General features: G+C 42.7%; 1 pseudogene; it reads right to left on the bottom strand.

Moving 5' to 3' along the window:
* Positions 1-6,589: 6,589 nt before the first annotated feature.
* LOC109941934 (jacalin-related lectin 3-like) lies at positions 6,590-12,992 on the bottom strand (annotated as a pseudogene).
* Between the last annotated feature and the right edge of the window lie 324 nt (positions 12,993-13,316).

Raw genomic sequence — 13,316 nt, 5'->3', positions numbered from 1 at the left:
TTTAGATTTAACTTGCTCTCACATGCTTTATTGCATTAACAATTTGTTATTATTGTATTAAATAAAATATAAAACCTGAGCATGTGAAATTTATACATTAGTCATGATTTGTTATTACCTATGTCTCATAAAAATTCTAGACCCAAATTAGATAGTTTCATATGGTGCTAAAATAACACCCATTTTATAATTACAAGACTTAGTGAAAAATTAGGAGTAAACAAAATCATACATATTCATGGAATGCTTGAGTTATACCTTAAAACCAATTAGAGGTTAAGTGGTTATGTCATGGTGGTCTAAAGCTAAATATTAGTAGTGTTTCATCGTAGTTTTGTGTGATGTCGGGCATGTATGCCGAAATGCTTTATTTGGTTAATGTGTTTGTTAATTATGTGGTAATTCTAGCGCACGAAGTAACTTGTATAAAAATTTTAAGTCTACTTGTTGGTCATAATTTGATTGTTTTAACTCTAACACATGATAAAATGTTAGGATGATTCAAGTCTCTAGAACGCGGCAATTCTTGAAGTAAATAGGAGCTGAATTTTATTAGTTGCTGTTTTGGGCTGCACGAACTGTTTTCGCCGTGTTGTTTGTTTAATGAACTAAATTATGTTTTCTATAGAAATGTCATATAGAAAAGTTGTAGATAACTTTATTATCTTACTTGTGTTAAAATTTGACAGGCATAAGTCTGATCGTTTAGGAGTTGTGCTTTTTTACAAATTCAGTAACTGAATCTGTCCAATTTCTGTATAGATTTCAGAAACTGCATTGTTTGCTCAATTTAATGTTGCAATCTATTCATGGTCGTTATAAGAAAGTTGTAGATGCTTTTCTGATCTTGCTTATGTTAAAATTTCATAACTATAGGCCTGGTAGTTTAAGAGTTATGAATTTTACAAACTGGTTGCTGTGTTCTGTCCTCTGTCAGAACAGATTTCGAAAACTGTAATGTTTGATTTGATTAATCCTGGAATCACTTCTTGGTGATTATAAAAGTTATGTAGTGCTTTTGTCAAGCTTTCCAAAAAGTCTTGGATCACTCTTTTTGGTGATCTGAAGATTAAGTTATGAATGTTTAAAGTGTGAAGACTGAATCTGTTCAGTTCTGGACAGCACAACCTTCATAGTGTATTTTACCCTTGATACATATTAAACCAGCTAGGGATGTTTATAAATAATTTGTATAACATTTAATTAGCTTTCCAGAAAGTCTAAGATCACTTTGTTTGGATGTCTGAATCTTTAGTTATGAATTTTTAAAGTCACAAGTCTGAATCTGTCCAAATCTGGACAGAGCTGCTGTGTTTACACAATTCGACCTTGCTGAGAGTCTAATCATATTGAGATGACAATACCAAAGTTGTAGAGCACTTTATAAGCTTTCCAAAAAGTTCTAGTTTGCTATTTTTGGATTAATAATTGAAAAGTTATGATTAAAACAAATGACTGTTGTATTGCTGTCCAAAAATTCTGCTAGTGCTTATTTGATTGTTAGTTCACCCTTTTGGCTAAAAAATGGTTGGTTAGCACTAAATTAATATAGACTTGCTATGACTAGACTTAATAATGCATGTGTGTAATGTTTTATATGTTTCTTATCTAGTTGATTGTGATATAGGAGTTTTATAGACATTGATGCCTAGGTCCTATTTAAGCTTACGTTGTCTTGGTTGGACTTGTGTGGTCGGTGATGCTTTTGCGCGATCAATAGGAGAACTAATGAAAAGCCGTATCCACATAAATAAAATGCGCGAACTTATGATGTCATTTTTGTGTTGCGTAAATATATAAAATGTTGTCATCTCTTTAATGGTGTTAATGTTGATCGCCGATAAAGCGTAGATAACTAATACTAACGTGTGGTTGTCTATGGTATCTTCCAATTTAAATGTTTAGTTCGCTACCCTGTATTGTGTATCTTGTGATATTTTTCACCATATTCATCCATATGCATCTTGCATCTCATTTAGGACCGAGAGATGCCGATCGAGCAACTGATGTGGTGCCAACCACAAGATGCGGTTGGTGGACGACCTGAAGAATGGACTTAACCAGTGGATGCTCGCCAAGCGAGTACCTCCCCCAGCAAATACTACCTAAGTGTTAAATTAAAGGCAAGCTCCAGTTTTATGCATGACCGTTTATATATGCTATTTTACTATACTTAATGTTTGTAGGCTTGTACTGTGCACTTAAGTGTAGGAGTTGTCTGAAACCCTAGTTGCATGAACTCAGGATTCCTTTTGAGATGGATACTAGTATGCTAGGTCGAGTAGCTGCTTTGCTAATTAGGGATCTCGGTAGAAGTCAAGTGATTTTTCTAGCACTCGCGCGAGGTCAGGAATTGGTTGTATCCATTTTTATACCATAATGATGATGGTCTGTGGACAACGGTCCATGGGGATGTGTTGTCTATGAGACAGAAATTAGAATAAGGATTAAGGTGTGGTACCGTGTGTCAAGCGTTTGAACGTACTAAACACATGCCGAGAAATATGGTAAATCGGTAAGCCTGGTACCTGAGTGAACCTGCCCGCAAACTTTGCCCCTCACGCGACCTGAGACGTGGTCTCCCATTCCGGTTATGGTGGGTACAAGTGCGGTCACTGCACGACGGCAGTCGGGGTCAGTGAGGCATTGTACGCCAAGGCGGTGAGCCCTGATCTGTTGCCAGGGAATCGATGAGGACGGTTGATGTGTGTGGGGACGGAGTGCCTCGCCATGTCGTGTGTGTAGGTTTACCTTACAAGGATAAAAACTCGATTCGAATCGTCTGCTTCTCGCAGCTAATGAGACTGCTTGATCTATGCTGCTACATTGAGTAATAAGTGGAAATGAGGTGACTGGCAAAAGATGTTGATTGATCAAATGTTTGATACCATGTATGAATAGATAGGTACTCATCTAGTTTAAAAGGATCATACTAAAACTTGAAAAGCTAAAACTTGTTTTAGACTCAGCTAGTGCTTTTAGCAAACCAAACCTCTCAGCCAAACAGCTGCATGTCTAGAGGTAGAGGAGTAGACTCCTCACACCGGGTAAGTCTAGCTGAGTATTAGTATACTCAGCCTTGCTTGTGGCACAATTTTTGCAGGTACTCTTAGGATTTTGGTTGATGGTGTGACTTGGCCTCCATCCCTGCCACTGGGATAGACGGTCGAGTGGGTTACTGCTTCCGCAGGAGAGGACCAGGAGGAGTAGCGTGGCCAGGCTTCGCCATGTTGCTCGGTTCTTCTCCGTTAGTTATTGTCCGCTGCATTAAAATTTATGATTATTATTTCTAAAACTTCGATAATGTAATCACTATTGGTACTTATTAAATTTGTGGTATTATGCTTTATTGTATTTCTCTACGCCTCACCTTCGAGTGAGCTAGTGGTATTCGATCCTGGTTAAGTGGCTTTATCGGACTAGATCCGAGGGACTGACGGTTTATTCCTATTTAAGTGTGGTCTAGCCTCTAAGACGGGACTTAGGCACTTAAGTTGGAATAATTCGGGCGGTTCCGCCACATCATCTCTTTGTAGCATAGATCCTAAATACCTAAAGGCATCCTTCCTAGACAATATTTGACCTTGTAAACTAACATCTTCTTTCTCATGTGTAGTTTCTAATCACATTTCCTCCATCATAAAAACTTAGTCTACAAAAATAATATGCAACAACCTAGCCAGAGGTAAGAACAAAATGACACTATTAAAATATACACATAAAAGATAATTATGAATTGGTAAGTGGTGATAGTGAAAAGTAAAATGAAAATTGTGATATGTAGATTTATGAGCAAAGCCTAATGAATGATAATGAGACTGAGAAATACACTTGTTTCTAGTATTTAATCATCACACAAAGCTAAGCATAATGTTATTGCCAATGCTACATTTGATTTATCATTTGCCAGCCCAAGTTGCATATCAACCCCATGTAGGTTATTAGGAATAGTGAATCCTAGAATTTTTTCTTTTTAATCGTGTAATTAAGTAGTATTGCCAAGTAATTATGCAGACCATATGAATCTTTTTCCTTAGTTGAAATACATTATGAATTATTTTGCTTAAATCAATCAACTGCCTATTAAGCTTACATGCATGTTTTGTATTTTCCACTATTGAATGGACTACATAAAGTGGCATGGATTAATTTAGCTATACTATAGATCTGGTGTACCAAGTAGAAAATTTGAGCTTTGAATGAATGGACACTGCCTTTGGTGTGAAAAATAAAAAGTTTCCCATGTTTAGGGTCAGAGCTTAGAATCATAAGCAATGGACACTGCCTTTGGTATAACCTGTTGTTTACTAGCTATTGTTGCCTTTTCTTATATAACTACTCATGTTAGGAAAACACCTTGACCTGACATGTAAATAAAGAGAAAAAGAATCATGGGTGTTTAGATTGTTTGAAGAAGCAACCTTGCAAAAATCAGACAGTAGAACCATCGCGAGTAAGAGTGAACACAAATCGCGGCTTATGAAACATGCAAGAGTCTAAGTGCATTAATAGATTTGGCACTCCTTAGAAGAACTTTAGTGAACAACGATATATTCCAATTTCCACATAGGTTGCATGCATCTGCTTTAGGTGCTTGGTTAAAATGCTTCAAACCGACTGCTAAATTTTCAGATGGGATGTGACATGCTTGCTGCATGGTTGTTTAATTAGACATTGCATAGAATCAAAGTAGCTCTAGATTCCCATGAACTAATTAACATATTCAGTATCTTTAAATTCTTTATAACCATAATGTTTTTTTGTCCTTTTTATTTCATATTACATGCTTCGTAATACACGTCAGGTGCAATATTGCAGTTGGGGTATGGCTGTTTTTCAATACAATAGTAGAAATTTTATAATTAGACATGCACAAAACTAAATGTTACATATCATTTGAATGATAATAAAAATACAGAACAAGAGGATATGAAGGCTGCAAATTATCAATCTGCTGGTGTACCTAAATCAAATTGAGTCTTGAGGATGCTCTTACACGCTTTTGCTTACAACAAGCAAGAAGTGTACCTAAAGAGACGGGAGGGGAATAGGAATAGAAGTGAAGTCAGAAGCTTCTGCAGCAATGCCCGCCCATCTTCCTCTATAGTTCGTTCTCCTTTCGTTGGTTTTCTCTCCTGCTCTTGCAGCAGCATAGAAGAACATGAGTGTGGTGGAAGCTTAAGCAGTGTGTTTGGGCACTGAGAGTAACTAATTAAGGAGTTATCGATCCAATACCTAGTTCTTGTAGTTGGCTTCTTTGCTTCTCCTGCTCTAGTAGTAGTTTGTTCTTGTAGTTTGCTTGCTTCGCTTTGTTTCTCCTCCTGTGTCACACATAGTTGTGGCGCTCATCCTGGTGCTCCTTAGAGGAGTGTGTAGCCTTCAACTGCGATCATGACCTAGCGCTTGAGCAGCGCCAGAGTGGGGAGTGGTGGGCTGAGTTGCGCGAAGCTGAAAGGGATGTCGCTTGCGAGCACCGGCGGCCGACCCTCCTGGGCGACATGTTGGGCAGCAGTGGTGGGTAGGAGGTCGAGGACACTGAGGAAGGTGGAATCGCGGGCGCGGCGCCCAAATCGGCGAGCAGCACTTTCTAGAGATTTCACATGGTCTCTAGAGGGTCCCTTACTATTTGAGTGGATCCGATGGATGACATTATATTGGAAGACAAATCAACGGTGCTCAGACTTCATGGTGACGTGGATGCTTTCCCTATGGGCAAAAGTGTGCTGCTTTCGTTTTAACAGATGCCTACATGGTCTGAAAAAATGTCTACCATTTTTTATAGGGAAGGTTTTGACACAAATTGTATATGTTCTGTTCGAAATACTATTATGGTAATATGTTAATCATTATTTCAAGAAAGGTGGGAAAGTAACAGTAGCAACCTTTTAGCTTGTACACTGAATTTATGGCTTTTGCTTTCCAATCATGATTTCATTTCAGTTCTCAGTATTTTAGTGGTGTTTCACCTTTCACTTTCACCATGGTGTCTAGGTATACGAACCACATGGTGATGGTGGATTTAATTTGCACGCATGAGAAACAATCATGATTTTTATGGTTTGATAATTTTTTCATGAATATCTTTCACTTGCCTAATATTGTTAATATAAATTGACTTGCCTATATGATTACCATTGTTAATGAGTTATGAGCCTCAGCTAGCAGTAGTCATTTGAACGTAAGGAACATCTTCTAAAATAAATTCAGTTTCAACGGCATTGTAGAAATATTTTATGACTCCTCTACTACAGCTTCAATCACATAATAACTAACTTATGTGTCATACATTGTCATTCACCTACCTACTTTAATTCTGTTTTTACATAGTTTCAGCTCACAAACTAGGTTCATGCCCGTGCGTTGCCACGGGAATAAAAAATTTGTATAAACATAGATATGAAACGACAAGTATCACTATGATATATAAAATTCATGTGATAAAAATTATCAACATCACATAAATTATTTCTAAAGAATTAGAATGTCTTGAAATTCAACAAAGATGATATACTTGGACATCTACATCTCTTCAATTCAATCGACACGCATGATTATGGCCCGAACCAATAAATGGTAATGCTACAAGTAATCAAAATCCACCCACCCAAAACAAGATACGTGTAAACCGAGCAGCTGCTCGGTGATCGGGGGCAGGCCTCCTATCCTTGAGCCAATGCTGCATGTGCACGTCGATGGCATACAGGTGCTAGCCGCTGCGGCCGTGGAACCCCACCACCTTGCCCTCCTCGTTGCCGACGAGAAGTAGATGTCAAACTCATCGCCGAACGACCCGTACTTGCCCCGATTGGTGACGAACATCAACGACCTCAGGACCCGGGGATCGCCCTCCCTGCTCGTGCTGTAGTAGTAGTACACGCACGTCAGCACCTCGTGCGGGAAGTCTAGCTTCACCTGCAGATTCGTTCAAGGGAAGACGATGTCACAGACGGTGTTGAAGACATATATGCACGACTCATTGCATATCCTGACAACTTAATTCGACACAACACTCACCCTATGGGTTATGTGGCCGTTGTTCCCATGCCTTGAAGACCAGATGGAGTGCCCGCTCCTATGATACTCGATCTGTATCGACTCGATGAATGCTCCTCTCATGACATAGATCTGCTTCACGTTCTTGTAAACCCAGTCGTCCCATGCCTAGCCTCCCTCCCCACCCCATGGCCCTGGTCCCATCGGAACCGGTTCTTTCACCATGCCATAAGCAACCTACAAAATGATTAAAATGCATTGATCACATTTCCGAACTGGATTCATAGTTTCGGACTTGCAAGAACCTTTTAGTTACCTCGTCATCCGTATATGTAGCGCTTGGCACCTGAACGACCATGTTGTAATGCACTGTGGGCTAGTCAGTGTCTTCGGCATGCTAACAAACCGTGGCTGCGCCACCTTGACTTCCTGAACATGGATCGGACTCCAATGCCGTTGATGTACCACCCCTCCATGCCATGAAACCCCACTACCCATTGGTAAAGCTCATGGAGAAGTATGTGTCGGAGTTATCGTCGTATGACCTAGGCCTGGGCATAAAACCCGAGCCCGAAGCCCTATACCCGAAATACCCGAACCCATACCCGTTTAGCCCGAAGCCCGTTACCCAAATAGCTCCAGCGGGTAATGAAACTGGATACCCGAACTAAGTTCGGGCCTAATCGGGTACTAACCCGCGGTACCCGAAGTACCCATTCTACCCGATATCCATTCTACTAGAAGGCCGCCAGGCGCCAGGCCGAGCGCAAGCTCCACAGCCCACGGCCCAGTTGGCAGCCTACTACGAAATCGAAACCTCCCAATCCAGCCAACCCTAACTCCTGAGTCCTGTCTTCCTTGTCCGGCTGTCCTGAGTCCCTGGCGCGGCACCAGCGGCGGCTGTTCCAGCGGCGGCTGTTCCTGGCGCGGCACCAGCGGCGGCTGCGGCACGCCCCCCATTGGCCATCGCCTAGGCTACAACTGCAACCTGTCCAGCCGGTCGCACGCCAGCCACCAGCGCTCAACGCGACGCTAGCGTCCAGGCGCCGCGGCCTCACCAAGGCGCCGTCCAGGCCAACGTCCAGGCGCCCGCCACGCACATGCATTGCCCGAGTGGACCAACAGGCAACAACCAAGTGTGATTTGAGTTTGTGATTTGAGTTTGTGATTTTGTCAAAGGCAATAACGGGTACCCGAATTTTACACAAACCCAAACCCGAATTTGTGGGTACCCGAAATTGCGGGTACCCGAAATTTCGGGTACGAGTACGGGTTCAACTGTTGAAAACCCGAAATTTAAAAAACCCGAAAAGCCCGACCCGAATTTTCGGGTAAACCCGAACGCCCAGTCCTAGTATGACCCATACGCCCGCTTGTTCGTGTGAAACGTCAGAGACCTGACCATGGTCGGCCCCATGATTATTGCTGAATCGTAGAACCTAGTTATATGCGAATATTATATGCCAAGACCAAGACAAAAGTCGTTAGATCATCCAACCACTCGTAGGTTTTGTTGTTCAGCAGCAAAACTGATCGATACTTCAGCCATGTAAGTACATTACCTTATCAGGTATGACACCGCCGCTGAATCCATGCTTGTTACCCCACACGGCATGCCCATTCCGATCATACAGGACCTTGATAGAAGAGATTCCCATTGCGCGTGTCAAGTTGATCTGCCACACGCCGGTGTACACACCATTGTCAAATATGGTGCAGCCACTCCCACCCTAGGGGCCATAGGTCTGAGGCTGGTGCTCATGGCTGCAGCTCCTGCATCTCCATAGTAACTAGGGACAGAAACTATCTGCAAGGCAAAAAGTTTAGTTTTCATAATCTAAAGTTTGTACAACTATCTGATAGCAAGCGAAACAGGATGCATGTGGTAGGATAGTTTATCCACACCTTGATCCAGAGTGCTCCATCGTTGTAGTCCGGTGAAGTGTTTGTGTACTGCTGTTTGGGGTGATTGCTTGTGTAGACAGCATAGCTGTCGCCTCTACCTTGCACGAGGAGAACCATGTCAGGTCTAGCATCACCACCGATGAAGCCATAGGCGCCATTTCTACTCTGTGGGCTCGGGAGGCTCAAATGTGAAGTTGGAGAACTCATTGGAGTTGAAAAATGCACCTGCTTCAGGTAGAAACCGATTGCGTTGAGATACGACCCAGACCGCCCGTGGAATCAAATGATCTTGATGCTGCTGACTGGGAGCAAGAACAGCGTCCCGTCCTTGGTGCTGAAGGGTCCATACATCGAGCTATTGCTCCAAAACGTCAATGATCTTATGATGACCGATGTTCCACAGATAGATCCATAGTGTCCACTTACAGACGCGAGGACTTTGTCTAGAAAATCTAGCTTCACCTGCAGATTGCACAGAGCATGAACAACTTTATCAAACAAACATGAAAATTGGTTTGGATTCCTAAACTTTTTCATCAACACACAAGCAATGTCTGGATTAGAATAGAGATCAAGTTAGGTTTGTTGAGTACAAACTCGATGTAGCTTGAGTAAACCAGATCAACAAGATTACATGTTATTTTAAAAAATACAAATGCTTCAGGGATAATTTAGTGAAGTATACCTTATCTGTTTCATAGCCTCCATCAGTACCTCCATGTGTTTCTAACCAAACCGACCTTCCTTTCAGATTGTATTCATATAGCTATGTTGATTAATGGGTGCTGTCATATTCATATAGCAGCAACTCCGCCTGGACCATAAAAAATCCATGAGCTATCTAACAAGAGAAAATGTGCATTGGTCATTGAGACATTCCCCTCCATCTGCCAAGACTGATTTCTATGACCCTTTCCTTTCCTCATTGATTTTATATATTGACAACAAATAAGGTAAAGGGTAAAGGAAAGAAATTATTAGATAGTGCTTTGTTAGCTTACAATTCATTGATACATCTTTTATAGTCAGCTAGAAGGGTGTTCTTTAGCTCATATTGAAGAGAAAGCAAGTCAGATTGAAATGTTGATATCAGCTGAACCAATGCATGTGGTGACATGTATGTTGTCATGTTGCTTGGACATCTACAGAAAGAATAAGTGATGTTAGGAATATGAGAATAAAATACTCATATAGATAAGTACAGTTGCCCACATACTTGAGTGAAAACATAGGAGATCTCCAATTGCATGGAGGAAAGTGTCACGATCATCTATAGCTCCTTGTTCTCGCACACGCTTGACGTCTCGGAAGAACTTGAGCACAAAGGGCAGCCTGCAACATCACTAAAAATGGCATAAAGTTTCCGGTCTCCAAACGAAACATATGAAAATCCAGGCGCATCTAGCACCACCACTAAACAAAATTCCACAGCAATGGTGTGTCTCCATGGCCTAAACTGAAACACCAGAATTTCTTATCTTGGAATTATAAACTGCTTTTACTATAGTACCCATCACCATACATCAACCAAGCTCAGTAACAATATAATGAACTGGTTAGACCAGAGGTTAAGTGACTTGAGAAAAGAAGTTAGTTCACATTTCAAAAGAGAGAGGATCCACATGAAAAAGTATTTGTTGGACCTGAAGGCAGAGACAAACGAGAAGTCCTTGGTGGATGCCATGACGGTGAGTGCAGTGTGAATGAAAAGATCGGTGTGCACGCCAAGAGAGAGGATCCACATTTAGTTCGTGGAGATCTAGATCGTTGTGACGGTGCAAAGGAAGTGTACTAATAATCCTATGTACTCAATACATATAGTAGGGCATCCAGGCGCGTGCTTTGCTGGCCGCCCCGGTTAAAGTCGACAGATCAAGTGTCACTCGGTCACTCATATCCTAACGTAGAGGGTGTATCAGATTGGAGCCAGGAAGAGCGAAGGAGCGAGGGAAGGGGGTGTTGCACCTTGTGCTAGATCGCGATGAAGTGGCCCATCAATGACACGGTACCGGCGGCGGAGGTAGGGAACCCGTCGAGGCACTTCTTGTGGAGGCTCTCCTCCACAAGGCCCGGACTGCTTTGCTATTGTGCTCGCCGTTGCTGTTGTAGTACTGATAAGGACATAAATTGAAGCCGGAAATCTGCCCCAACTTTCTCTCTGCAGTCCAGTCTAGGCAGAAATGCATCAACAACAGTCAAAAAATAACAGAACGAGCGCGGCCACGCCTACTACATCATAAATCACAGCAGCCAAGGCAGCATTAACACATTGGGTACATATCAGAAGAGCACTTGGGAGATGCATACGAACACGATCTGCCCATCCCTGGCCGTGTCCCGCATCGCCTCGAACGTCGATAGCAGTCCTGTCACCCCAAGAGCATGACACGCATCACATCAGAACTCGGGATTGGCATTGCGCTGGAACGAGGATTGCAGTTGGTTTTGTTGTACGTACCTCCGTTGCTCTGGAGGTTGGTGTGGATGGCAGCGGTGGTTGCGGAAGCACAGTGCCTGGTCATCGGGTCGTCATGCTTTCCGGTCCAGGCCCTGTTGTAAAATTCAGAAAACTTAGAAAAATGCATAATCTATGAAACTATATAGGAAACACATGGCAGCTCCTAAGGCCAATTACAAAGAATGAGTAATCGAGGATCTAAGAATTTGCAAAAAATTATAACCACCTCCCCACAAAATTCTGCTAGTCAACACTAAATATGTATGTATAAAAGAAGTCTATCACATTCACATATTTTTAAATAAAGGGAAAAGGAGATGTTCAAAGCTAAGATGTCTCTTCATAGCCCATGTCAGTGAGATCACATGTTCACAGTTAGTAAAATTTGACTTAAGCTAAAGCTAAAGTAAACTTTGATTTGGAATGTGGAGATTATGAAAGAAATGCTTTATTGTATTTCAATTAGGGAGCCATCTGTGGCAGCCAAATCTGTTCGGCAAACCTATGCAAGCTATGAATAGAAAATGGGTGAGTGTCAACCCAGATTCAAAAGCGCCACCTAGGCATACAGGCATACCTAGCTCGCCTTGGGGAACAATGGCACCTTATCGCCTTGGTGTCAAGGCACACCAAGCTCTCGCCTGGACGCCTAGTAACCTTTGCAACCATAAGTGGCAGCTGGGTTCAGGACTCCAGGGCTAGTACACCATGGCAAGCTCGAACTTTGAACCAAACGCTAACTAAAGATGATTGAGCTGCTTTTCATGTACATCCAATGTGGTCACATGGTATAGTTGATCAAACAAAATGTGTAAATATATGTGTAAACAACATACCCTTGAAGACGATATGACACCTGAACATACAAGCTCAAACTTAAATCCAAATATCGTTGAAAGTTGAATACAACTAAAATTAAGTATGACGATGCACATAGTTGATTCATAATCATACCCTTGAAGAAGGAAATGGTTGCAGGGGTAATGGTGCTGACCCTAGAATTGGGTATACTGTTTTTGCCTAGGTAACTTCTTGACTTCAGCGCTGGATTGCTATCGATAATAGCGACTCTAAGGTGTTTCATTAACGGCACATTGGCTGCATACAGGACATAAAAGCATGAGAAATTACAACATTAACACGTCAATACAAGCAATGGTTCGATGGTAAAAATACTTGAGATTAAACTATGAACACGTAAACAACACTCCAGCTCCCAGAGAACAAAGTGGCAGCTGCCAAAACATTCTTGTTCTAGGGATGATACTATTTATGGTCAAATACTAATGCGACGAGTAAGAGAGCATCGACTGCCAGGCACAACTGAACACAAGACGACTCATCACATCGGTACCTTAAAACAGGGCAGAGCACATGAACAACAATACCTACACAATGCACAAGCGACAGCCAAGCCCATCATGCCTCCACCAATGATAGCAACGTCTAGCACATCGGGCGGATCCTTCTCGGCGTGATCCTACACGTTAATTGAGAAAGAGTGAGTAGCAGGGCATGCGCTGGAACCGTAACTCCGCACTGGAAAATTAAGAGAATGGCAAAGGGAGGCAGAGTGATCGGGGGTGAGTACCTGCGGGCTGGGCGTCCCGTTGGCCCCAAACGATGCCATTCCCATGGATGCCTAAATCCTACACGACAACGGGAGGCAGAGTGATCGGGGGTGAGTACCTGCGGGCTGGGCGTCCCGTTGGCCCCCACATCCGCGCGCGAGGCCGACGTGTCGCAGAAGGCCCTGGCGAGCGATCGGATCCGGTTTGCCGCTGCAAAGCATCTGCGCGGGAGGAGGGAAGGACGCTAGTGAGTCTGGAAGATGCCGAAATCTAAGAGCGGAAGGGGGTTGAGGGCATCGTGGAGGTGGGATTCATGGGGGATGGGGGCGAGAGAGAGGACCAGGAGTCAGGCAGGCAGGGGCGCGGACGCGCGGAACCGAGGAGATGGC

This window comes from Zea mays, chromosome 8, assembly GCF_902167145.1.
Source record: "Zea mays cultivar B73 chromosome 8, Zm-B73-REFERENCE-NAM-5.0, whole genome shotgun sequence".
NCBI classification, from domain to species: domain Eukaryota; kingdom Viridiplantae; phylum Streptophyta; class Magnoliopsida; order Poales; family Poaceae; genus Zea; species Zea mays.
This window is presented reverse-complemented; position numbering and strand designations above follow the sequence as displayed.